This window comes from Canis lupus, chromosome 32 (genome assembly GCF_048164855.1).
Source record: "Canis lupus baileyi chromosome 32, mCanLup2.hap1, whole genome shotgun sequence".
NCBI lineage: Eukaryota > Metazoa > Chordata > Mammalia > Carnivora > Canidae > Canis > Canis lupus.
The window spans coordinates 25931137-25957853 of NC_132869.1; the positions used below are offsets into that span (position 1 = coordinate 25931137).

The window sequence follows — 26717 nt, forward strand, 5'->3', positions numbered from 1 at the left end:
GCTCCCCTCAGAGGATGTCCTTGACGGTCAGAGCTCATGGAATTGGGGAGGGTCTTGGAGGGAGGATGAGGGGTGGCGGTGACACACACACCCCCCCCCCCCCCCCCCCCGCCCGTCCCAGGCAGGCCACTTCATTGGCATCTCTGCCTTGGCCAGAGTGGTCCTGCTTTCCTCTGAGTCATGCTTGAAGCTTCTGGGTAGTGTCTGATATGGAAACAAAAGGTTTCAGTAGCTAAAAATAAGTTAGAAAACCACTGATCTGTGCAGTAGGCTCCGTGGTCTTGAGCAGAACAATGCGACAAGGGCCACCTCTCTGTTCTTCTCCACTTTTTCCCTCTCTCCAAAGCCACTCAACTCTTTTGGCCCTAAGAACATCTTGTTTCCTGCCTTTGTGTCTGGCCTCAAGGCCCTCTCTTTTCTGTCTTTCTCACTGTCTGGGGTCAAAGGGCTGGCGCAGACCCCACCCCTCGGATGTGGCTGTGTCCTCCTTGACAGCCCCCACTAGAAGGCTCTCTCTCTCATTCCACAGGCCCCCGCTCGTCTCCCTGGCCACATCTCGTCTGACCGGGGGACCCTTCGCAGCCTTCCATGGCCTCGTGCAGAAGGTCTGCTGGAGGTGTGGAAGGAAGAAGGGAGACTGAGCTGTTGTATGATTGTAGCTGGTGCTGGAGCAGAAAGGTCATGTGTTGTCAGGAGCCACTTGTCAGTGAAAATTGTAAGATGGGTGGATGCAGGGGCTGTGTGTAGACTGAAGAAGTCAGTCCACAGAGGCAGGAGAGTCAGGAGGGTGGACGGTGGGAGAGGAAGAGAGAGAGAGAGGGAGGAGGGGCCTGGTTCCTGACAGCATCCTGGTTCCTGTTGCTGCTGGGAGGTCTCACAGCAAACCTTCTTCCCCCGGGCTGAATGAAGGGGCTCTGGTCCTGCCAACAAAAGAGCTTGTTCACATCTCCTTGGCTGGACTTTGAGCACCTTGAGGACAGAGGTTGTGTCTCACGTGGTGGCAGGCCCCACAGGGACATGGCGGGAGTGCTGGGCGAGCCCGAAGTACCAGCCTGCCTGCCTTGAACGTAGAGCGTGTTGGAGCTTTGCTGTTGAGTGAGCACAGCCCGAGCCTGGGTAGGGAGTGATGGGCATCTCACACCCAGGAGGAGGGCTGTCATCACAAAGATGACAATAGCAAGTGTCAGGCAGGGAGGTGGAGAACTGAGGCCCTTATGCTTTGGTGGGAAGGTAAGATGGGGTGGCCTCTGTGGAAAGCAGCCTGGCAGCTCCTCAAAAGGGTTAAACACAGAGTTGCTAGATGAACCAGCAATTCCCCTTCTGAATTTGTTTATTGACATAACTGAGTTGTTTTGTCCAATACCGTTTCCCCCAGTCTGAACCACACCGTGTGGTGTCATTTCACATGGTTCTTTGTGTCTGTGTTGCCTGTAAGTCTGGGCTAGAGCTACAGGCTCCATCGGATTCCTGTTCACTTTTTTTTTTTTTTTTTTTTGGCAATGCTCCTCCATAGGCGGTGGAGCGTCCTTCCAGCAGGAGGCTCAGAACATCTGGTTGTCTTTCCATTTTGCCTCATCAGCCACTGCTGCTGCTCAGCACCTAGATCCTCAATTCTTTACGGCTGCTGGGTTTTTTCTTTTTTTCTTTTTAAAGATTTTATTTATTTATTCATGAGAGACACACACACACAGAGAGAGAGAGAGGCAGAGACACAGGCAGAGGGAGAAGCAGGCTCCATGCAGGGAGCCCAACCTGGGACTCGATCCTGGGTCTCCAGGATCAGGCCCTGGGCTGAAGGCAGTGCTAACCGCCGAGCCACCTGGGCTGCCCTGGTTTTTTTTTTTCAACTGAGATCTAATTCCCATACTATAAAATTCACTATTTTAAAGCATACAACTCAGCGGGGTTTCTTTTTAGTCTGTTCAGAGCTCTGTGCAACCATCATCTCTGTCTAATTCTGGGACGTGTTCATCACTCACAAAAGAAACCCCATTCCCATCAGCAGTCCCTCCTCATTCCACCCCCCCCCCCCCACTGCCCCCAGGCCCGGGCAGCCACTCATCTTACTTTCTAGCTCTCTGGATTTTCTGGGATAAGCTTTTTATTTATTTATTTATTTATTTATTTATTTATTTATTTATATTTATTTTTAAAGACTTTATTTTTTATTTATTCATGAGAGACACAGAGAGAGGCAGAGACACAGGCAGAGGGAGAAGCAGGCTCCCTGGACTTGATTCCAGATCCCAGGATCACGCCCTGAGCCAAAGGCAGAGACTTAACCACAGAGCCAACCAGACATCCCTATTTATTATTTTTTAAATTTTCCTTATTTATTTGACAGAGAGAGAATGAGAGCACAAGCAGAGAAAAGGGCAGAGGGAGAGGGAGAAGCAGGCTACCTGTTGACATGGGGCTCGATCCCAGGACCCTGGGACCGTGACCCAAGCTGAAGGCAGATGCTTAACCAACTGAGCCACCCAGGTGCCCCCAAAACTTTTATAGGTTTAAAAGCTTTGTCCATGTGGTGGCTTATATCAATATTTTATTCTTTTTTATTCTCAAGTAATAAACCATTGTATGGACAGACCACATTTTGTTTATCCATCCATCAGTTGATGGACATTTGAGCTGCTTCCACTTTTGGGGCTTCTGTGAATAACGGTACCATACATATTCATGTCAAATTTTGGTGTAAACATGTTTCTGTTTTTCTTGGGTGTATATTTAGCCCAAACTTTGTAGTTTGAGGTAGTTCCACTGATTGGTTTTTGCCTTTCTTGCTTGTGATTTTGTGTCATATCCAAAAAAAATCATTGCCAAGATCAATGTCAAGGTGGTTTCCCCCCCTTTTTTTTCTAGGATTTTTCCTGTTTTGGATCTTACATTTAAGTTTTAATCTATTTTGAGGTATTTTTTGTGAGTAGTGTAAGATGGGGTTCAACTTCATTCTTCTGCATGCGGTTATCCAGTTTCCTAACACCATTTATTGAGGAGACTATGCTTCCCCCACGAAGGATTCGTGGTTCCCTTGTCAAATATTAGTTGAATTTTTATTATATGAATATGAATTAGTTGAATTCATATTATATGAATTTTATTTCTGAGCTCTTGATTCTGTCCCCATTGATCCCTGGGTCTGTTTTTGTGACAGTACCACACTGTTTTGTTCACTACAGCTTTATAATGTAGTTTGAAACCAGGAAGTGCAATGCCTCCAGCTTTGTTCTTCTTTTTCAGGATTGCTTTGGCTATTTGGAGTCTTTTGTGGTTCTTTTTTTTTTTTTTTTTTAAAGAGATCTTACTTATTTATTCATGATAGACATAGAGAGGCAGAGGGAGAAGCAGGCTCCATACTGGGAGCCCGACGTGGGACTCGATCCCAGGACTCCAGGATCACATCCTGGGCCAAAGGCAGGCGCTAAACCACTGAGCCACCCAGGGATCCCCGTCTTTTGTGGTTCTAAACAAAGTTTAGGATTGTTTTTTTTTCCTATTTCTGTGAAAAATGTCATTAGAATTTTGATAGGGATTGTATTGAATCTTTTCAGATTTGATAATAGCATGTTTGGGGTTGTGTTTCCAGAAAAAAGAGTCCTTATCTTTTAGAATTACTGAAGTATTTATAGAAAACAAAACAAGCTATGATGCCTGGGATTTATTTCCAAATAATCAGGAGAGAGGGAAATGAGTAGCAGGGTAGATTAAAGGAGATTGGCCAGAAGCAGATAGTTCTGGAAGCTGGGTTACAGACATGGGGAGGGGGGGGTCACTATGTTCCTGCTTTTGTGTATTTGAAATGTTCCATCATTCCATGTTTGTTTATTTTTAAAGTAAATAAGAAAGGGAAAATTGAAAGAGAAGAGCCACAGGCAGAGCAGTTGTTGAGGTGGACTGTCAGGCCTGCCACCCATCAGCTGTGGATTGGACCTGACAGTCTTTTTCTTTTTTTTTTTTTTTAAGATTTTATTTATTTATTCATGAGAGACACAGAGAGAGGCAGACATAGGCAGAGGGTGAAGCAGGCTCCATGCAGGGATCCTGACGTGGGACTCAATCTCAGGACCCTGGAATCATGCCCTGAGCCAAAGGCAGATGCTCAAACACTGAGCCACCCAGGTGTCCCAAGGACCTGACAGTCTTGCTGCCCCTACGCTGCTGGCTGGCTTCCCTGGAGCCTCTCCACGCCCCCCCCGCCCCCCCCTTCTGTCCTGTGGGCACTTCCCAGGAGGGAGCGTTCTCAGTGGCTGTGGCCATCTGGGCCTGGCCTCACCACCATTTCCACAGGAAGACACTTGGCTTCTGTGGACCAAGGTAGGAAGAGCGGGTGATCACGTGTGGCCACCGCTGTCATGAGGCAGTGATTCTAACCTCTGGCCCTCCAGCCACCAAAGCACTTCAGAAAGCGATGAGCTGTGGTGGCGTGTGAGGAGGGTGGAGAACTGGTGGCTGACAGCTCACTTATGTGTAGGAAAGAGAGAGGATTTCTCGATCAGAGGTTGGGCAAAGTCCTGATCAAAGGAGTGAGCTGAATGAGAGGAACAGATAAATCATGCAAAACATCTTTGGATGCATAGCTTAATGAAAATTAAAAGGCCCTGCAGGAGGAGGTGTGCTTCTCCTTTGCCTAATGATGACCCACCTTGGAAATGGCTTGTGCCCCGAGTAAAGATCATCTGTGGGCTGCCTGTTTAAGAATGGGGAACACAGGGCAGCCCCGGTGGCTCAGGGGTTTAGCACCGCCTACAGCCTAGGGCGAGATCCTGGAGGCCTGGGATTGAGTCCCCACGTTGGGCTCCTTGCATGGAGCCTGCTTCTCTCTCTGCCTGTATCTCTGCCTCTCTCTCTCTCTGTGTCTCTCATGAATAAATAAATAAAATCTTAAAAAAAGAAAAAAAGAATAGGGAACACATTTCCCATGGAGGAAACATATACAGTGTGGGGTTTCCAAGATCCCCCTTAAAAGTTTATTTACCCAGTTTAAAATGCTGAGCAGTTGCACCTGAAGTATCTAGGACAATTTTAGATGTTTGGCAAGTTAGACAACACTGGAGCTACACTTCAGGCCAGTGAGATGTGGGCCTGTAGCCCTTGGGGGCTGTTAGGGGGATTCAGAGGAGGGGGGAGACCTTCCAGATAGGGGACCAGGGAGGCCAGTGAGATTGGAGGTGGGCTTGGGGTGATGAATACATGTCAGGGGCAGGAGCAACCCCTCTGTCCTCCTTTCTCATCTTTGTTAAGGAAAATCCTGAAGTGTACTTTGAAGCTATTGCCAAATTAGCCTTGAACGAGGCGCCGTGAGTTAGTGGGGAATGTTAGGAACAAGGCCAAACCTATCTGAGACAGACAGAAATGTACTCAGGATGTGATGTGCTGAACTGGCAATCATACCTCCAGGTCTTCAGCATCCTCTTGTTGACCATCCCCACCCCATAACCCTTCATAGTCTAGTCCTTTGGTTCCTTGACTGATTTCTCACTTCCACTCTTGCCAAAACGGCAGGGTCAGATTGGCTCTTATCTTTGTTTTTATTTTCGATATTCCAAACACAGCTTTCCTCAAGTGATCTTTTCCATCAGGCCTGTAACTTCTTCCTGAAACCAGCAACCAAAATGTAAATACCAGATCCATTAGACAGGTTCAAAAAATAGGTCTCTGATGGCTTCCGTATTTCAGGAAACATTGAACTAATTATTTCCACTCAGGAAAATATTGTGTTGGAGCCCATTCCTGCTTCTGGTCCCCAAGTGAACACCAGGAAGAAGCAAACGAAAAGCAGCCTTAGTGTGTGTAGATTAAAGGAGGAAAAGAACTCATTTTCCCTAGAATGAAACTTTAATAATTGAAATAATAAAGAAGATGGGTTTCCTTGACCCCCTCCTATCTACTCTGACAGCCACACACTCATTTCTCATTTGCCTCTTAGCCATGAACTGTCCTGTATTGGTTATATATTACACAATAATGCTGTGTAACAAAATGTCCCCAATTTTAGCAGCTTAAAACAACAACCATCTATTACTGCTCATATTTCTATAAGTTGGATGGGTGGTTCCGGTGATTTGAGCCAGGCTTGGCTGAACTCACCTAGGCTCATGGATTTAGTGTGGCCTCCAGTAGGATGAGTAGGCTCTGTTCCACAGACTATCCCATGGTTTTTCTTTACCTCCGGCAGGCTAGTCCAGGCATGTCTTCATGATGGAGGCAGGGGTCCTAAGCCAAGAGCAGAAGCATTCAAAGTCTCCTGAGGCCTGGACTCTAAATGGCACATTACTACTCCTGCTACATTCTTTTGGCCAAAGCTAGTTACAGGACTAGCTCTGATTCAAGGGGAGAGAAAGTATATTCCCCCTCTTTTTTTTTTTTTTTTTTTTTAATATTCCCCCTCTTAATGGAGGAGTTGCAAAGTCATGAAGCCAAGGGGTGGATAATTGTGGCCACGAATACCATCAGTCTATCAGAAACACCAACGTGAGTTTTTTCTTTTAATTGTAGACTTAGTCCAATTTCACACATTAGTGAAACTCATTCAGGTTTGATTTCCAGATTCCTCCTTCCTAGGGAACTGGGAAAGCAGAGCATGCCAACTTTCTATAATCCTTCTTCATGTGACAGACATTTCTGGAGCACCAGCTGTGCCTGGTCCCTTGCTCAGTAGGTCCTGGGGAGATATAGGAAAATGACAACCCTTTGACCTTGAAGTGCTCAACTCAGCAGAAAATGGGGCTGTGAACAATGAGAGTGGGGGAGAGGCGGCCACTCAGCTCCTGCGGGAATCCCTGAGGAAGTGATATTTGGTTTTGAGAGGTGAGTTAGAGTTTTCCAGAAAGAGAAGTAAGGCAGTTTATTCCAGAGGCTTGAGGATGAAAAGATGGTTGTGTTTTCAGGAATGTGAGCTGCTTGAGAGAATGGCAGGTCCCATGTGGTGAAGTGACTGGTCTGCCCATCAGAAGAGTGTAGACCTTTATTGTGAAGGATGTGCAAAGCCACTGGAGGGTGTAAGCTGCACTCCTGTGCTCATGTTTGCTTTTTGGAAGGATCTCTGGGGAACAGAGAGGTGTGTGTGTGTGTGGGGGGGGAACAGCTGAAGACAGGGAGACCAGCTGGGAGACTATTTCCATTTTAAATCTATCCTTTCAGCGGCCCCTGGGTGGCTAGTCAGTTGGGCATCTGCTTTGGGCTCAAGTCATGATTCCAGGGTCCTGGGACTGAGTCCCAGGATCAAGCCCTGTGTGGGGCTCCCTCCTCAGCGAGCAGTCTGCTTCTCCCTCTCCCTCTTCCTCTGTGATCTCTCTCACTGTCACTTTCTCAAGTAAATAAATAAAATCTTCAGAATAAATTTTAAAAAAATAAAAAATGAATCTATCCTTTCCGGGTGAAGTTTCTATGACTGTCCATCTGAAATGGGGAGATTCTCCGGAGCAGCTAAACCTTCATGGTTGCTTGCTGAGAATCATGCCAGCCAGTTTGCAGGGGGGCAGGGCTGGGAGCTTTGTCCTTCTCTGCTCTTGACTTCATAACAGGTTAGCTTTTAAACTTCTAGTTCATTCCAGACACTACGCCTCTGGCCCTGAGAAAGAACTTGGCCTCCCTGACCCTGCATAACATTTCCACTTACTGGAAACACACCCTGTGCGTGATTAGGTGAGGGAGGCAATACAGATCCTTTATGTTTCAAGTCTTCCTTCCACGGACCCTTGTTTATGCACAAAGGTTCCAGCCCAGGCACAGTTTTTTTCTTCTGACACCTCGGTCAGCCCTCTTGAGTTTTCTGATTCCTTGCCCTTCTCTTGCCAACCAGGTTGTCACACAGTCTCACGGGAAGTGGGGCAGGCAGCGTAAATGGTCCCCCAAAGATGTCCATGCCCTGCCCCCACAGCTTATGCACGTGTTGTTACATGATAAGGAGAACTAAGGTTCCTAATCAGCTGACCTGAAGACAGGGAAATTATCCTGGGTTATCAGGTTGAGCTCCATGTAATCACTAAGGTCCTTAAAAGTGGAAGAGGGGGACAGAAGAGGAGGGCAGAGGGAGGCAGCGTGAGATCTCTGCCTGACACTGCTGGTTTACGAGACCATGAGTCAGGAACGTGGTTGGCGTCTAGAAGCTGAAAAAAGCAAGGACACAGATTCTCCCCTAGAACTTCCAGAAAGGACCACAGCCTGCCAACGCTCTGATTTTAACCCAGTGAAACCCACATCGAACTTGTGAGCCACAGAACTAGGAGATAATAAGTTTGTGTTATTTTAAGCCACCAAGTTTGTGATAGTTTGTTATGGCACAATAGGAAACCAATACAAATGTGTGAGTTGACAGTGGCCTCCATGGCGACAGGGTGACCACTATACCCCTGCACCTATGTGACATCAGATGCCTAGGGCTGAGGAAGTGCTTTGAGAATGAACAGGCCTGACTAAGATGAAAGACTTGACGTCTGGTCTCTAGGCCTCATCTGGCTGTGTGACCATGGGTGAGTCCCCTCAGCTTCCAGTGACTCAATTTCCATGTCTCTTAAGTAAGGATGTCGGGCCTGATGCCCTCCAATGTTTGAGTGACTTCTGAGTTGACCCGTGAATATGTCCCTTGACTTCTTTTTCTCTCCCAACAGCTACCAATGGGTGTGTCTCTCCCTTCCAATGGGTCATAAACTCTAATACCATCAATCTCAAATGCCAAGGTCATTAATTAGTCAGCACCTAAGGTCTTCATCAGTTCAGTTCCCATCACCCTCTCTGGGGCCCTCTTGTTTTTCATGGGTCCCCTGCAAACAGGTTCAATTTGGAAATTATAGTAGATAGCCTTTGCTGCCTGGACCCACCTCATCCTCCAAACTCTGGGACAGTAGGGACAGTACCCTGCCCATTCTCAGTGATGAGGTATGTGGCAGGGACTCCTACATCACAATTTTGCTTAGGGTCAAAGCTAACACATCTTCTTGGCCCATGATGATATTTTTCAGTAGGGCTTTGATTTTGAATCTTGCATTTCCTCTGAGCAGTGTATGGTTTCTGGGTCCAGCTTCTCTATTCAGTTTTAGGGAACAATTACTGAATCAAAGGGAAGAAAATAAAGCTCTGTGTTCTTACCTAATATAAGAACTATGTCACAAGTATCAGAAGATATTCATGGCACCATCTGTCTTCCTAATCCTTTTACCTTTGTTTTCAGAGTAATGATATATACGTAAGTGCAGATTCAACTGAGAGGATGTTTCTTTCCTTTAGTAAAGAACTGAACCAAATTATTGCATGCTACCTCCATGTGACAGCAATACCTGTCATACTCACATGGTCTATGTTTTTTTAAGGTGAGAGATATTTTGTCTCAGAGCAGAAGTTCTCTATTCTGGCCACTCATGTGAATTACTCAGAGAGCGTTTAGAACCCAAAGCTGGAGCCATTGAAACATTGGATTAAAATCATTTGGTTTAAAAAAATGGGGGATCTCTGGGTGGCGCAGCGGTTTGGCGCCTGCTTTTGGCCCAGGGCGCGATCCTGGAGACCCGGGATCGAATCCCACATCGGGCTCCCGGTGCTTGGAGCCTGCTTCTCCCTCTGCCTGTGTCTCTGCCTCTCTCTCTCTCTCTCTCTCTCTCTCTCTGTGACTATCATAAATAATAAATAAAATAAAAAAAAATGACTCTACTTTTCCAGGTGTTTCTGATGTATAGTCAGGGTTGAAAACCCTTGCCTTAGATGACAGTAATTCCTTTTGTTCTTCCCCTTGTTATTTGCAAAATCAAATGTACTTAATAGTGACTCTGAAGAGCCACAGAGTCTCTGAGCCCTTGATTTACTAGGAGGTGCTTTGTCCTAACTGACCCTGAATTCCATCTTAGTACCAAATGACACTTTAAGAAAGTCCTGGGATCTCAGTCCTGGGCCTTCTGGCCCGCTCAGCATCTAAAATCCTTCAGAAGAGCACAGGTGAGACACAGACTCCCTCAACTGCCCCTCTTCTATGAGCCCAAAGGGACAAACCCAACACCTTCAGTGATTTCTCAAGCCCTGGTCTCTTTACACAGTTGCCTCTCTGACATCTCCTCCCTTTCTCTCTGACTCCTCATGTTTTGCCCACAACTTTTCAGCCCTAGTGCACGTGTAAGGTATAATCCTCACCTGCCCCCTCCCTGGGTCTCCACTTGACCTGTGGACCAAATCTTTGGAGTAGATCCTTGGCCCAGCCACTGACGCTGCCCTTAAACTAACTGGATGCTCTTGACCACTCAGCAAGGGAGACTGGTCCTGCAGAAGTGACTCTGAGGCCCATATTGCTGGAGGGAGCAACCCGGGACTGGGTTTGATAGAGGCCTGTTGATCTCAGGCACCTCAGTCTCCTCTGGAGCAGCACTGACCACATGGGATTAGGCTTTTGGGAACAAGGACTTCTGGATCACAGCTAGAAAATGGGAACATGGTCGAATCAGTTCAGACAACATCTGTTGGCAACTCTACCAACGTGACTGTTAATCATCTCAAGAGCACCTGGACACAGGCATTGGGATCAAAGCTCAGGATTTCAGGGAAGAGTCAGGAATCTGGTCTTCGGTGCTAGCCCCTGGGCAGAGAGGGGCCCCAGCAGGCACTGTGGCCCCCAGGTGGTTCCTGCCACCTATAGCTTCCCCTCGCCAATGCAACATTGATTCACCCTGTAGGCTACATGTGGCTTCCCTGCACCAAGCCGTGACGTTAGCCTCAGCTGGTGTGTCCCCTTCTGAGAGCGGGTCTGACTTCCCTCACCCTCTCTGGGCTGTCACAGTTGATAAGGAGTCCAGTTACACAGCACATCTCTTTCCTGAGTGAACCCCCGTCCCCGTTGCTAATTGTTCACAACCTGAAAGATGAAATGTTCCACTTTCAAAGAAGAGTGAAACATCCCTCCTTCCAAAAGAGCTGCTAACAGCCAGCTGCTAACTAGGTGGCACTTGAAATTCACGGACACCAGTTCCCATAGCAACCCTAGGGAACTATTGCAGCCTGCCCCTGATACAAACTGCTTTAGCAAGGAGTTTTAAGAGAATCACATATTTTTAAAACAAGTTTTAAACATAGTTTTTATGTAGATGTCAACGGGTTCCTTAACTGAGGTACATTGATGAGAAAGTTGTATAACTACTCTGATGCCACTGACTGCCAGTGGCTGGGAGCAGAAGGACACTGGCATAAAGGCAGCCAGACTGCATCCCATGATGAAGGGGGACATCCTAGCTGAGCATCGTATTTGAAAACCTTGGACAGACTTCCACACACAATGCTGTTTTGGTATTCCTGCCAAGAATCACGGAAGCTCTTGTAGATGCATGATGTCAACATTGGTATGAGCCCTCCAACAGCCTGATTGGCATAGAAAACCCACATCTTTACTAAGCTCTTCTATTTTGCCACCTCAGGGTGTTCTGATGAGAAAAAATCCTTTCTCCTCTTTTTCGGGCACTGCAGGGGATGAGTCAGTTTCTCCCCAAGTCCTCTTCTGGGAGGACAGGATGTCTGGCCCACAAGAGTTGGATTCTCCAGGTACAAGGGCTTCTTGAGAAAATGGGCTGGGACTTCCCTTGAAAAAGGGAAAATGCAAAATAAGCTTGGAGCAGCTGGTGGTGCCAGGAAGTAAGGAAGTCCTTGAAACACGATGGGGACATGTCAAAAGATCACAAGAGCCAACTTGAAAGGGCTCTCAATAGCCAAATCTGGGGAATTTGAGCAACAAAATAAATAACTGTGACAGTGGATCATGACCCATGGAGGAAAATGAACATATTTTGCTAAGTGAAAGAAGCCAGATCCCCAAAGCTAGCTATCCCCAAGCTATTACATGAATCCACTTATGTGACATTCTTGAAAAGGCAAAACTATAGAGATGGAAAACAGATCAGTAGTTGCCAGAAACGGGGTGAGGTGAGGGGTTATTTCAAAGGGGCAGCATAAGGGAATTTGGGAGTGGGATGCAACTGTTTGTTTCATGACTGTGGTGATAGATACGGCTCCGTACATTTGTCAAGTCCCATAGGACCACAAAGCACAGAGGGTGTATTTTACTGCATATGATTTTTTTTTTAAAAGAATTAGGAAGGATGTGTGTTCCCCAAATAGAACACAGATTGTTACAAATGAACCCAATACGGATGAATAATATAACCACACTGAAAGGTGAGGGTAGAAAAGAATGAACCCAAAAAACTTGAGAAAATAGAATTTTGACTAGATACTTCAAGGTTAAAGTCAAAGAGATGATATATCAATACTGTACTCCTAGTAAATTTCTCACAGGAATATAAGTTAGCAATTCTGAAACTACTCTATGTGGAGACTAGGGCTGAACAAATAAGGAAATATATTGTAGATGTTGAGAGCCAATTTTCTCACTGTCAGAGAAGGAAATTACAAAGAAGGGAGAGGCTAGGATGAAACTTGTGTTGTGTTGGAATCTGAGACATCAGTATGAATGTACAAAGATAAGGAAGGAAGACCGAGGAACCATCGTAGAGCAGGAGAGGCTAAGGAAACACAACTACTCAATATGGTGGGGCATCCTGAAGGATCCTAGAGAAGAAAAAGGACGTTGGATAATTAGACAATTGGTGAGCATTTAATAAGGTCTGTAGATTATATAGTAGTATTGTATCTATGTTAATTTCCTGATTTTTTTCCAGATTGTTTTATTTATTTATTTATTTATTTATTTATTTATTTATTTATTTATTTATGAGAGAATATGCTGGGGGGAGGTAGGGGCAGAAGGAGAGAGAAAAGCAGACTCCCTGCTGAGCATGGAGTCTGATGTGGGGCCTGATCCCAGGACCCTAAGATCATGACCTGAGCTGAAGGCAGACACTTAACCGACTGAGCCACCCTGGTGTCCCTAACTTGTAGGAGATTTGAGTGAAGGATTACGATAATTCTTTTGTGTCCCCCAGGCTTATTGTGATATAATTGACATAAAACATTGTGTAAGTTTAAGGTGTTACAACATGATGGTCTAATATATGTTACAAAATGAGCAACACAATAGGGTTAGTTAACATCTCCACTCTGTCACATAATTACTTTTTGTTTTTTTGTAGTGAGATATTTAAGATTTACTCTGAGCAACTTTCAAGTATATAGTCCAATATTGTTATCTATAATCACAATGCTCTGCATTAGATCCCCAGAACTTACCCATCTTCTAACTGGAAATTTGTACCCTTTAACCAATAGCTCCCCATTTCCCCCATTCTCCAGCCCCTAGCCCCACCATTCTACTCTGTTTCTATTAGCCTGGGTTTTTTAGATTCCATAGTTAATGGATGTATTACTATGGAATACTATGTATTCCATAGTATGTATTCCATCATACAATACTTTTCTGACTTATTTCACTTAGCATAATGTCCCCAAATTCCATCCATAGTTTCACAAGTGGCAAGATTTCCTTCTTTCTCATAGCTGATGATATTCCTGTGCGTGTGTGCGTGCATACGCATCTCACATCTTCTTTATCTTTTCTTCTTTTTTTTTTAAAGATTTTATTTTATTTTATTCATGATAGTCACAGAGAGAGAGAGAGAGAGAGAGAGAGAGAGGCAGAGACACAGGCAGAGGGAGAAGCAGGCTCCATGCACCGGGAGCCCAACGTGGGATTCGATCCCGGGTCTCCAGGATCGCGCCCTGGGCCAAAGGCAGGAGCTAAACTGCTGCGCCACTCAGGGATCCCCTCTTCTTTATCTTTTCATCTATCAATGGCCACTTAGGTTGTTTCCAGATCTTGGTTATCATAAGTAATATTGCAGTAAATATGGGAGTACACATATTTTGTCAAGATCCTGATTTTGTTTTCTTTGGATACATATCTAGAAGTGGGATTGCCATATCATGTGGGAGGCTTTTCCCTCTTTAAAAAGATTATTTATTTATTTATTCATGAAAGACAGAGAGAGAGAGAGAGGCAGAGACATAGACAGAGGGAGAAGCAGGCTCCCTGGGGGGGAGCCTGATACGGGACTTGATCCCAGGAACCGGAATCACACCCTGAGTCAAAGGCAGATGCTCAACCACAGAGCCACTCAGGTGTCCCTCCATATTAACTTGAGAATTGGTTTATCCATATACACAAAATAGTTTGTTGGGCTTTTGATTGGAATTACATTGAATCTCTAGACTAATTTGGGAAGAATCGACAATTTAACATGATTGAATCTTCCAATCTGTAAACACAAAGTATCTCTCATTTATTTAGATCTTTTTGATTTCTTTCATTGGTTTTGAGTTTTGCTGCATATGGATACTAAAGATATTTCATTAGATTTATATGTAAGCATTCGGTTTTGGGGATGGGGTTGCCAATATAAATGGTACTATGCTTTTAATTTCAAATTCCAATTGTTCGTTGCTGCTTTATAAGAAAGCAGTGAACTTTGGTATATTAGCCTTGTATCCAGTGACCTTGCTCTAATTGCTTATTTTCAGGAGTTTGTTGTCAGTTCTTTGGGATGATCTATATACACAAATGCAATCTGCAAACAAAGGTAATTTTTTTTTCTTTCTTCCCAGTCTCTATTTGTTTTATTTCAATTTCTTCTCCAATTGCTCTGGCCAGAACTTCTAGTACAATTTGACTAAGAGTGATAAGAGGTGACATCCTTGTCTTGTTCTTGATGTTTAGGAGAAAGCATCCAGTTTCTCACCATTGAGTATGATGATGTTAGCTGTAGGCTTTTTGTATCTGTTCTTCATCAAGTTCAGGCAATTTCTATTTCTAGTTTGCTGAGAGTTTTTAATCATGAATGGATGTTGAATTTCATCAAATGCTTTTTTCTAGACAATTGGCATGATTATATGATTTTCTTCCTTAGCTTGTTTATGTGGTAGATTAGACTGATGTTGGAATGTTGAATTAGTCTTGCATACCTGAAATAATTCCCATTTAGTTCTGATATATAATTCTTTTTTAAAAAAGATTTTATTTATTCATGAGAGACACAGAGAGAGGCACAGACACAGGCAGAGGGAGAAGCAGGCTCCATGCAGGGAACTCAATGCGGGACTTGATGCCGGGACCCCAGGATCACTCTCTGGGCCAAAGGCAGGCACCAAACCACTGAGCCACCCAGGGATCCCCCTATAATTCTTTTAATACAATGCTGAATAATTTGCTAATGCTTTGTTGAGGATTTTACATATTCATGAGAGTTATTGGCCTATCATTTCCCTTTTTTGTAATATCTTTATCTTGTTTTGGTATTAGAGTACGTTGGCCTCATAGAATGAATCAGGAAGTAAACTCCCTGCTTCTTTTTTCTGGACCCTAATTTTACAAATTGCTCTTATCAGGGTGCCTGGGTAGCTCAGTCAGTTAAATAGCTGCCTTTGGCTCTGGTCATGAACCTGGATCATGGATCCTGGTCTGGTCCTGGGATTGAGCTCTCCATCAGGCTCCCTGCTCAGCAGGGTGTCTGCTTCTCCCTCTCTCTCTGCCCCTACCCCCACCCTGGTCGTGCTCTCTCTATATCTCAAATAAATCAAATCTTTAAAAAAAACTGCTCTTGGGCAGCCCAGGTGCTCAGCGGTTTAGCGCCACCCACCTTCAGCCCAGGGTATGATCCTGGAGACCTGGGATTGAGTCCCAAGTCGGGCTCCCTGCGTGGAGCCTGCTTCTCCCTGTGCCTGTGTCTCTGCCTCTCTCTCTCTCTCTCTCTGTCTCTCATGAATAAATAAATAAAATATTTTTTAAAAATTGCTCTTATCATTGGAATAGTCAATATTTATGTAGATTTCCAACATGTATTTACTGTTGCTTTGCTCAGTATTTCTTTGTTTATTGTTTCACCTGTCATTCCATTTCTTCATTAAATGTACGTATTTCTTTTAGCAGGGATCTGTATGAAGTAAAATCAGTTAGTCTTTGTGGATCCGAAAATGTTATTTCATCTTTGCTTTTTTTTTTTAGAGAGGGAGGAGGGAGAGCACAAGAACAAGAAGGCACAGGGGCAGAGGGAAAGAGAATCCTAAGCAGGCTCCACGCTCAGTGTGGAGCCCGACACAGAGCTTGATCCCATGACCCTGACGTCATGACCTAAGCCGAAATCAAGAGCCAGATGCTTAACCAACTGAGCCACCCACATGTCCCTTCACCTCTGCTTTTTTTTTTTTTTTTTTTTTACGATTTTATTTATTGATTGATGTGAAATACAGAGGGAGAGGCAGAGACACAGGCAGATGGAGAAGCAGGCTTCCTGTGGGGAGCCTGATGCAGGACTTGAACTCAGAACTCTGGGATGAAGCCCTGAGCCAAAGGCAGATGCTCAACCACTGAGCCACCCAGGCGTCCCTCACTGCCTCTTTTGAATAATAAGCCTGAGTATAGAATTCTCATTTATGAAAGTTGCTATGATTTTCCCTTAGCCCAGTCATGATTATTATTTTACTATTTTTTGGTATGTATTATTGCTGCAAAAAAGTGTATTGTTAACCCAAATAGCCTTTTTTTTTTTTAGTCTTTTCTTTTTAGTACTTTTTAATATATTCTCTTTGTCCTTAATGTTCTCAATTAATGGGACCTTTTAACCTGAGGAGCCATGTCTTTCTTCAATTTGAGGATATTCTTAGGCATTTCATTCTTGCATATCCCTTATTTTCCTTTTTCTTCATTTCTGGAACTCCTTTTTTTAAATAAAGATTTATTTATTTATTTGAGAGAGAGAGAGAGAGCACAAGCTGAGGGAAGGGCAGAGGGAGAGAGAATCTCAAGCAGGTTCCATGCTGAGCATGGAGCCCAACATGAGGCTCAATCTCATGACCCTGAGATTATGACCTGAGCTGAAACCAAGAGTCAGATGGTTAACTGACTGAGCCATCCAGGTGCCCTCATTTCTGGAATTATCTGGAATTGGAGATCTCATCTTTTTTTTTTTTCTCCATCCCATATTTTCTATCTCTACCTCTTTAGGCTGTGTCCTGGGTAATTGCCTCAGTTGCATTTTATGATTCATTTACTGTAGTTTTTTGACTGTGTCCAAACCAATGATTATCACTCCATTTAAATTTTTAGTTAAATGCTTATTTTTGTTTTTCAGTATTTTTCATTAGTTCTTTTCAATATCTGCCTGTTTTTGTTTCACAGCTTCCTCTTCTTGATTTATGAGTACCATCCCTTCTTTTCTCTCTGAGGATATTAAGAATATATATACTTATTATATATGTTCTCTAATAGTGTTATCTATCATTTCTGCCATCATGAATTAGCTCATTTGTTGAACTTGGTCCACTGTTTATAGCACTGAACTGACTCATGTGTTTTGCCATTTTCTCTGAGGGCCCTTCTTTCAAGTGAGTTTTCTTCTTCACTGTTGGGTGGTTTCCTGGTTGCACTTTTTTTCTTTTTAAAGATTTTATTTATTTGATTATGAGAGACACTGAGAGAGAAGCAGAGACACAGGCAGAGGGAGAAGCAGGCTCCCCATGGGGAGCCTGGTTTGGGAGTCAATCCCAGGACTCTGGGATCATGCCCTGAGCTGAAGACAGATGCTCAACAGCTGAGCCACCCAGCCATCCCTCCTGGTTACACATTCTTAAAAGTTGATTTCAGGGTAGTGGTCTGATATTTCTTCTCTGAGCAGAGATTAAATTCTGGATAGTAGGTATGAGTCAGTTTTTAGCTAGTCCAGTACCTCTGTGTCATTCTCCTGCTGTGGGCAAGACGTATGCATATTTTTGGTTCTAAATCTAATAAGCGGGGGATCCCTGGGTGGCGTAGTGGTTTGGCGCCTGCCTTTGGCCCAGGGCGCGATCCTGGAAACCTGGGATCGAATCCCACGTCGGGCTCCCGGTGCATGGAGCCTGCTTCTCCCTCTGCCTGTGTCTCTGCCTCTCTCTCTATCTTTCTGTGTGACTATCATAAATTTTAAAAAAATTAAAATAAATAAATCTAGTAAGCGGGATGCTTGAGTGGCTCAGTCGTTGAGCATCTACTTTTGGCTCAAGGCGGGGTTCTAGGACTGAGTCCCACATCGGGCTCCTTGCATGGAGCCTGCTTCTCCTTCTGCCTATGTCTCTGCCTCTCTCTGTCTCTCATGAATAAATAAATAAAATATTTTTAAAAAAATCTAATAAGCAAGCTATCGTAGTCCCAATTCTTGAGCAGAAACCATGATTTCCAGATTTGGCTTCATACCCAAGGCATACCGGTTAGTCTGCTAGAACTCTGAGTGAAGTGAATATTGCTCCCATTCTCAAGCAGGCGAAGGAGACTGTGCCCCCAGCTCACACCTGACCTTAGCACTCTGTGAGCTCCCGGTGGCAGTCCTGATAGTTAAAGATTTTCATTGTTTTTGGGAACCTTTATTTTTCATTTATTTCTGTATTTGTAGTTGAAGAGTGTGGTTTCAGTTTGTGTCATCTTGACTTGGAAAGTCTGAGTTATTTCTATGATGAAAAAATATACATTCTAAGATAAACATTATGTGTGAAAGAGCTGACTCTATAGATGTGATATATCACAATGATTAAGCACACAGTCTTTGGAGTCAGACAGATCTGGGTTTGAATCCTAGGTCTACTACATGCTAGTTGTGTAATCTTGAGCAAATTATACAGCCTCTGTGTACCAGTTTCCTCCTTGCACAATGGACATAACAATAGTGCCTGGGATATTGTGAGGGCTGAATGAGACAATGCATTTAAAACCCCTCCTAGCCTGGCATGTGAAAACTCCTCTCTCTCCCCTTCCCAGGTCCTCACTTATTGAAATGGATGTCAGGATCAGGCAAAGGAGATTGAGTGGGCATTTCTATTGCCGGTGGAGCTGTTGGAGAACAATAGGAATATTAGGTAATGGATATCTTTCTAAGAAATGATGCCTGTTGTCATTATCAATCCCATTTTTTAAAAAAGATTTTATTTGAGAGAGAGCGCTTCAATGGTGATGGGGGGTGGACAGAGGGAGAAGGAGAACCAGGCTCCCTCCTGAGCAAGGAGCCTGATGCAGGGCTCGATCAGGACTCTGGGATCATGACTTGAGCCAAAGGCAGACACTTAACCAACTGAGCCACCCAGGCACCCATCAATCCCATTTTCCCAGATTGTGTTACAGTATTTAAGTCTCTATAAAGAATTATTACTACATGCATCTTAATACTGCTTTGTTGCTCTCCCTCCAATATAGTTCATTTGAATAAGAAACATTTACAAGGTATGCTGGTATCCTCTGGAGATTTCATAAGAGAAGTTTGTTGTTTGTGTGGATTTTTCTCAGCCTCTGGGTGCTTTGCATGGTAGGGAGCAAGTATAAGACACGAAGAAAGCATGGCTAGATGAGCTTCAATAAGACACTAAATGTTAAAAGTGATTTTGTGATTTTTTTTCTTATCATGAGCTAATTAGCTTGTAATTATAGTATTTTATAAAGTAAGACCCAGACTCAAATTTCCTCCATTTACTAGGTGCTTTTACTGGTCTACAACATCCTACACATGTACCATTGCTCATATTTTATATTTTCATCAGCCAGACACAAGTAACCAGAAAACTCTTTTTAAAATAAATGCAAAAAATAAATAAATAAATAAATAAAATAAATGCAAATTATCTCCTCTCTTCCTTTTGTCATGTATAGGTATACACACATTGCACACTATCAAAACCACAAACACGATGTTTTTGTATTTTTCCCCCCTACAATCTGGACTCGGGAGCCCATTATCATTATTATTACCAAAATTGTTATGAAATCTACAATCATAAAAACCCCATGTACAGCATTTTAAGTGTGCAGTTCAGTGGCATTAAATACATCACACTGCTATGCAACCATCACCATCCATCTCCAGAAAAATTTCACCAAAACACAATGTTTTGAAAACTATCAATTTTATTAAGTGCCTTGCATTCAACAGAACAACTAAAGAAAGAAATATAGACTGAGCGACATGGACACTGTCAGCTGCTGCATTTCAGAAGCAGTAACGTATCCCCCTTTGAAAAATCTCTTCCCATTTTATCATTCCTTGCAAAACCTTGCAAATTCCTTGCTTTATGAAAACAAAATTTAAAATAAAAAACAAATACTTTGTCCCTGCTGGTATATAACAACCAGAGTTTATAACAAGGCAACCATTTTATAGCCCTCCAAGCTCGTTAAAACTTCATTCTTCCTGTTGTGTTCTATCTTTTGGACAGGTATATAATTAAGATAGATGGTGTGTGCGATCCTAAGGGCATTCTTATCAGAGAGTGTTCTGGCCAAACTCAGTTTGTTACATTATATTGTTGTTGTTGTTTTTTATGTCCCTTAGTATCATACTTCTTAACTGTCTACATAATATCAAATGTAGGTTATTTTCCTTCCTAAACTGTTTTCAACCTTTGTTATATCCATTAAGGAAGTTTTGATTCTGAGATGTCTGAATTTTACCACTGACTGGATAGATCTTTTTCTGTTTTTTTTTTTTTTGTTTTGTTTTGTTTTTTAATGATACATATTGGAATATGAGAGCTTTTCTTTAATTTTTTAATTATTTTTATTTTTATTTTTTATAAAGATTTTATTTATTCATTCATGAGAGATACAGAGATAGAGAGGCAGAGACACAGGCAGAGGGAGAAGCAGGCTCTGTGCAGGGAACCCAATGTGGGACTCTATCCCGGGACTCCAGGATTATGCCCTGGGCCGAAGGCAGGTGCCAAACCACTGAGCCACCCGAGGATCCCAACTTTTTAATTTTTTCAAAGATTTTATTTATTTATTCATGACAGACACAGAGAGAAAAAGAGGCAGAGACACAGGTAGAGGGAGAACCAGGCTCCATGCCGGGAGCCCGACGTGGGACTTGATCCTGGGTCCCCAGGATCACACCCCGGGCCAAAGGCAGCGCTGGGCCACCGGGGCTGCCCCTTTTTCTGGTATTAAGTATCAGTTTTAAGGCAGTGAAACATGAATTGAACTATGTTTGTGGTAGTTAGCTTTCACTTCTTCTATATTTTCTAAAAATTGTGTAATCCTGTGAAGAGATGCCAGGACATCTGATTAGAGCATGGTATCCAGAACTCTATCCTCCTTCTTGGAGCTTAAGAATGTTCTAGAATATTATAAGGTAGGAACGGAGCATCCAGGATCAGGAGAAGGAGAGTATGCAAAATCTCTGGCCCGAGTGGGCATCCCTCCCCTGGGTGGTCACCAGGCAAAGGGTTGACTGTGGAGGAAGGGAAGCCTCACCTAGGGAGCCACAGCTGGCGTAGTCTGGGGCCAGCATCGTGGCTCCCACAGTACTCTTCAATTCCTTTGCAGTGACCCTTACATCTATTTTTGTCTCATTCCTGTTTGAATGGTTTCTTCACATCCACCCCTATACCCCACCCTCAGGTCATCTCTTCTCTACTAATCTAGAGTAATATTTTCCATTCCTCCAGAGCAAATCCCACAGCTATGGGTCACTTTTCCCAAACTTTTAGTCTAGGCCTAGAGACATCCAAGTTCAAAGGCCTTTGAAAACTACCAATCTGAATTCCTTTCTTGTCTGCCTCCCACCTGGCAAGTCTCACCCTCGGGGCAACAGCCAAACAACAGGGGTTTGGAAAGGAGACGGACAGCGACAGAGAGCAGAAAGGAAAGGATTTTTTCATTAATATTTCAAAAAGAATTGTCCTACTGTGATGTAGAGAAGTAGATTTTGTCTGATAGAAATAAAATATAGTCAGTATCTCTACTGGGGAAATTGATCTACAGCCCCTCTCTAGCCTGGAAGGATAGTCTCTTAACAATTTTTTTTTTTTTTTAAGAAAAAAACAGTAAGAGAATTTGCTATTGAAAAACTTAAGATCCTTACAAGGAAATTATTATTAGAGCTTTTTAAAAATGCCAAAAATAGGGTGCCTTGGGCCACCCCCAGAGACTATGATTTAATTGCCCTGGGGTGGAGCTCCAAACAAAGCTAATTTTTACAGTTCCCCATATAGTCAGTTTAGGGTGGAAACCCTCCGTATTTAAACAGGGCCAGCTCATTCATTAGACACAGCGTCCACAGTGCCCAGGCCCCAATGCATTCAGAAATCCACAAAGATACTTCATTTCTTTTAAAATTAGAAAAGAGGGGCACCTGGGTGGCTCAGTGATTGAGCGTCTGCCTTTGGCTCAGGTCGTGATCCCAGGGTCCTGGGATCAAGTCCCGCATCGGGATCCTCGCAGGGAGCCTGCTTTTCCCTCTCCTCCAGGCTTGTGCTCTATTTCCTCTATTTCTGTCTCTCTCACAGTTAAATAAATAAAATCTTTTTAAAAATTAGGGAAAATTGAACATATAAGTGGAAGAATATGTTTTACTATTTAATATTAACATACTTTAAAAAAAAAGATTTTATTTATTTATTTATTTATTCATGGGAGACACAGAGAGAGAGAGAGAGAGAGAGAGAGGCAGAGACACAGGCAGAGGGAGAAGCAGGCTCCATGCAGGGAGACCCATGTGGGACTCAATCCCGGGACTCGGGGACCACGCCCTGAGCCGAAGGCAGATGCTCAACTGCTGAACCACCCAGGCATCCCACAAATAATTAATTAATTTGCTACAGAGAAAATGTGGCCCATAGAGTGAAAATTTTAAAGAACATTTTTTTTTTTAAGTTTTGTTTTTAATCTTGGAATTTGAGCTATCCTGACTGTGGCCAAAGTGTGGTGGAAAGGCAAGACTTTTATATCCTAGAGTTGTTTCAACATAGCCAGGGACACTCTGGGGATAATATTTAACAAATGCGTCTTCATTAAATTAGTATTAGTGGTGTTGGAATGACCGAGGAGACAGGGATTGTGAATTTGTCCTGTTTCTAATAATCCCTCCCTCGGCCAATTGCCTGAGCTCTGGCATTCCTGCTCTTGTTCTTCAGCCTCCAGACTGGCATGACAAACCTCTAGAAAGTTCAGCCCTGCTTGGGACCAATAGAGCCACAAATGTACATAAAATATTTTTGACTATGCTGGATTCTCTAATGTTGCTATTTTTTCTCCTTTGATTATTTATTTATTTATTTATTTATTTATTTATTTATTTATTTATTTATTATTGGGCACATTGAAACACTGTGGGAAAAATTTGTGATTCCCTTAGAGCAAATCCTGGAAGGGCAGCATGGAATCAACTCAACCGGGTGTCTTTTTTTTTTTTTCTCCTCCTCTTTTAACATTTTCACCTATATGATAGGGATGTCCTAGCTTTAAAATTTTTTTAAAAAGATTTTATTTATTTATTCATGAGAGAGAGAGAGAGAGAGAGAGGCAGAGACACAGGCAGAGGGAGAAGCAGGCTCCATGCAGGAAGCCCGACGTGGGACTTGATCCCAGGTCTCCAGGATCATATCCCAAGCTGAAGGTGGTGCCAAACCGCTGAGCCACGGGGGCTGCCCCTGTCCTAGCTTTAAAATGAATAAAAAAATAAAGTATTTCTTTATCTTCCTGTCTCCCACAGAATAAGAATGTGTTAATGGCACACTCAGCCTCATTACCTTCCTCCACACTATACACAAACACATTTGTTTTTCCAAAGACTATTTAGGATCTTTAAATAGTAATTAGACTCCACCTCTTCCCTGTGGGGTGCATGAATATCATCTCTCTTTAGATACCCTGGGATCCAGGCCATTGGGACTAAATTACTAGTCCAATGCCATGGGGCAAGTTTTGTTAGAATCAGATGGGCTGGGCTATTCCCTGGTCTGGCTACAGAACGATGAACTCAGAACCTGTTTTCAGTGGCATTTCCTGATGGCCATGGCTGTGTGCAGTGACTAGCATGTGTTTATTTATTCATTCATCAAACATTTACTGGAACACCTGCTATGGCTAGTGGCTGGAGACTCAGCGAGGGATCTGGCACTTTCCCTGGGGTTAAGGAGCTTGCCATGTGTCGGAGGACTAAGGTATAAATAAATAGGTGCTGTGATAAAACTATGTAAGGCAACATGGGTAGACAGAGGAGGAAAGACTTAAGCTAAACCTTTAAAGATGAAGAGCCAGGGAAGCCTGGGTGGCTCAGCAGTTGGGTGCCTGCCTTTGGCCCGGGGCATGATCCTGGAGTCCCTGGATCGAGTCCCACTTCGGGCTCCCTGCATGGAGCCTGCTTCTCTCTCTGCCTGTGTCTCTGCCTCTCTCTCTGTGTCTTTCATGAATAAATAAATAAAATCTTAAAAAAAAAAAAAAAAAAAGATGAAGAGCCAGAGGGAAGGACATTCTAAGTAAAGGAGCCTTGAGAACAGGCCCAGTGTGTAGGGGTGAGGTGGGCAGGGGCATGGCCCCCTTGCTGAGTTCTCTGGCAATCTGGGCCAGAGTATGTGGGGCTTTCCACATCTTGCCAAGGGGTTAGATTTTTTTTTTTTTTTTTCCTGTAGGCCAAGGGAAGACCTAGCAAGCTTGTCAGCCCACAGGACTCTAGAACTTCAAACAGAAACTTAATTGTTTGATATATTAAGTATCTTCCTCTAGCACCTATATGAGTGAACACTTTGAAAAGTGAATAGTTTGAGGAAGAGATTCTTAGCCTCATGGGAAGGGTGGATGGTCTAGAAATGAGATGGAGCACCCAAGGAATAGCCTCCATTCTGGCTCAGAGCCAGGCCTTGCTGGGGCGGGCACAGCTAGGTCTCCCTGGATGGCAGAGAAGTCACTGTGGTGCCAGGCTGGTGGAACTTGTTAGAAGTCTGACCTCTAGGGTTCAAGGGGAATCACTCCCTTTAAGGGGTGACAAAGAGGGGGGGCAGATAGTGCCAAGAGAAGCTGCTGGCTGGCTGCCATAGCTGTAGGAGGCAGGTCCTGAGACCTTGTGTACATTGTGAGTGCTGTAGCTGCTGGGACAGTTCGATGGAAGCTCAGTGTCATTTAGGGCTGACAGCTGCCCCCCTAGAGTGAGCACTTTTGCCCCAGGGAGCTGGGGTGGGGAGTGTAGCCACCAGGGGCAGTCCATGCTGGACCTCTGGGAAAATACACCAGCAGCCCCCTAAACCCCATCCAGGTCATCAGTTCTGGGGGTGGGTGGGGGAAGCATTGAGCCCCTAGCTTCTCCAGAGGCACCACTGCACATGGTGCACATGGTGCACATGGTGCACAACACACCCTAATGGCAGCTTCCCTCTCCTCTGTCTCACTTTTCCCGCTCCCTCACTCAGCTTCCAGGGATCCCCACCGGAATACCACTTGATGCATGTCCTGTCTCAGGCTCCGCTTCCAGGGCAACCCAAAGTAAGGCAGGCTTTTCCAAAGGCTCCAGCCAGAAGTCCTCTTTCCTGGTACCTTCTCCGACCCCACTTTCTTCTCAAGCAGAACTTCTCCACTGCAACCAAATAAACCACTTTACTCTTTTCTGCTTTATTCACTTCCCCCTATTTCCTGTCTTGCCTGTCTGATCTCGCCTTCTGCAAATGTCCTTTGGCTCTGCCTTTATTACCTCCATTCACTACATCCTCCAAGTGAGAGCCACAGGAAGTGTTCCGTGGTGCAGCTCGCCACCACGCCCCCTCCTGCGCTCTGCATCGCCCCTTCTACGTTATTTAGATCGCAGTGTTTCTCTGAGTTTCTCTGCCTCATGTTTTCCATGTATACAAAATTTGGTGGAAAAAGAGCTGGTTTTCCTTTACTCTTCCTCCTGAAAATTTCACTTCTGGCAAGTGGCTGCAAAGGACAAAATGAAAACAAAAACAAAACTCCGAAACCAAAAAAGTCTCTTTCTATAGGCTCAGTAGCAATAGTCAAGGAAGAAAGATTTACATGGAATCAAAAAAAGGAAGGATGCTTTTCTTTTTTTTTTTTTGGAAGGATGCTTTTCAAAATTTCTGAAGCTTTGCGTGGAGAGAAATGTTTGCTTTTGGTTGGGGCTGAAGGAGCTTGAGTGTGTGCAACCTGGTAACAGTGCATCAGAAGCAATTTCTCTGATAAACTAATCTCTACCCCATATCTCTCCTCACCCCCTAAGGTTCCCCTTATTTTTGTTATTGGCAACATATTTGCCTTGAAGTGGGGGGACAATTGCTGATTAAAGCTTTTTATTTTTTAAAAATATTTTATTTAGGGATGCCTGAGTGGCTCAGTGGTTGGCGCCCCCCCCACCCCCATCCATCTGCATTGGGCTTCCTGCAGGGAGCCTGCTTCTCCCTCTGCCTATGTCTCTGCTTCTCTCTGTGTCTCTCATGAACGAATAAATAAAATCTTTAAAAAATTATTTATTTGAAAGAGAGAGAGAGAGCTTGCGCCTGAGTGGGGAAGCAAGGGTGGGGGGCGAGTAGCAGGGCAAGAAGGAAAAGCAGACTCTCCACTGAGCACGTAGCCTGATGCGGGGCTCGGCTGGATCCCTGGACTGGGATCATGGCATGAGCCAAAGTCAGACGCTAACCGACTGAGCCACCCAGGTGCCCCTGATTAATGCTTTTTAGACACTTAACAAATATTTACTGAGCACATACTTTCTAGAGCTCCTTGTGTAAGGATCTAGGGAAGAAATAAGATTAATGACATTCAGCAGCAGGCTCTCCTCCATGAACCACACTCACCCATGGGTAGCCCATCAAAGACTTCCCTGGGTCTGCCTGAGAGGCTGGCTCTCTCCTACTTTGGCTGCTGCCTTCAGTCCCCTCTGCCCTAACCGAGGGCACTACACTCTTCTCTCCTGGCACCTAGTCTGGCCCTTACTCTACCCTGCACTTGGTTGTTGCTCCCATCTAGCCCTCCACATTTTGCCCCAACCCCCTGCTGCCTGCGGGATATTTCCTCTGCC

The 26717-nt window shown here is 44.1% G+C and overlaps 1 protein-coding gene across 2 annotated transcripts in view; it reads left to right on the forward strand.

Moving 5' to 3' along the window:
* Positions 1–8356: 8356 nt before the first annotated feature.
* The window catches only part of CGNL1 (cingulin like 1), a 186327-nt gene continuing 167966 nt past the window's right edge, over positions 8357–26717 (forward strand). The window contains exons 1-2 of one of the 2 annotated variants that reach the window (XM_072808788.1): positions 8398–8471; positions 18704–18801. The gene's annotated coding sequence lies outside the window, so the exon portion shown is untranslated. Of the gene's footprint in view, positions 8472–18703; positions 18802–26717 lie in introns of both variants that reach the window. The other variant, XM_072808786.1, reaches the window with a different exon arrangement.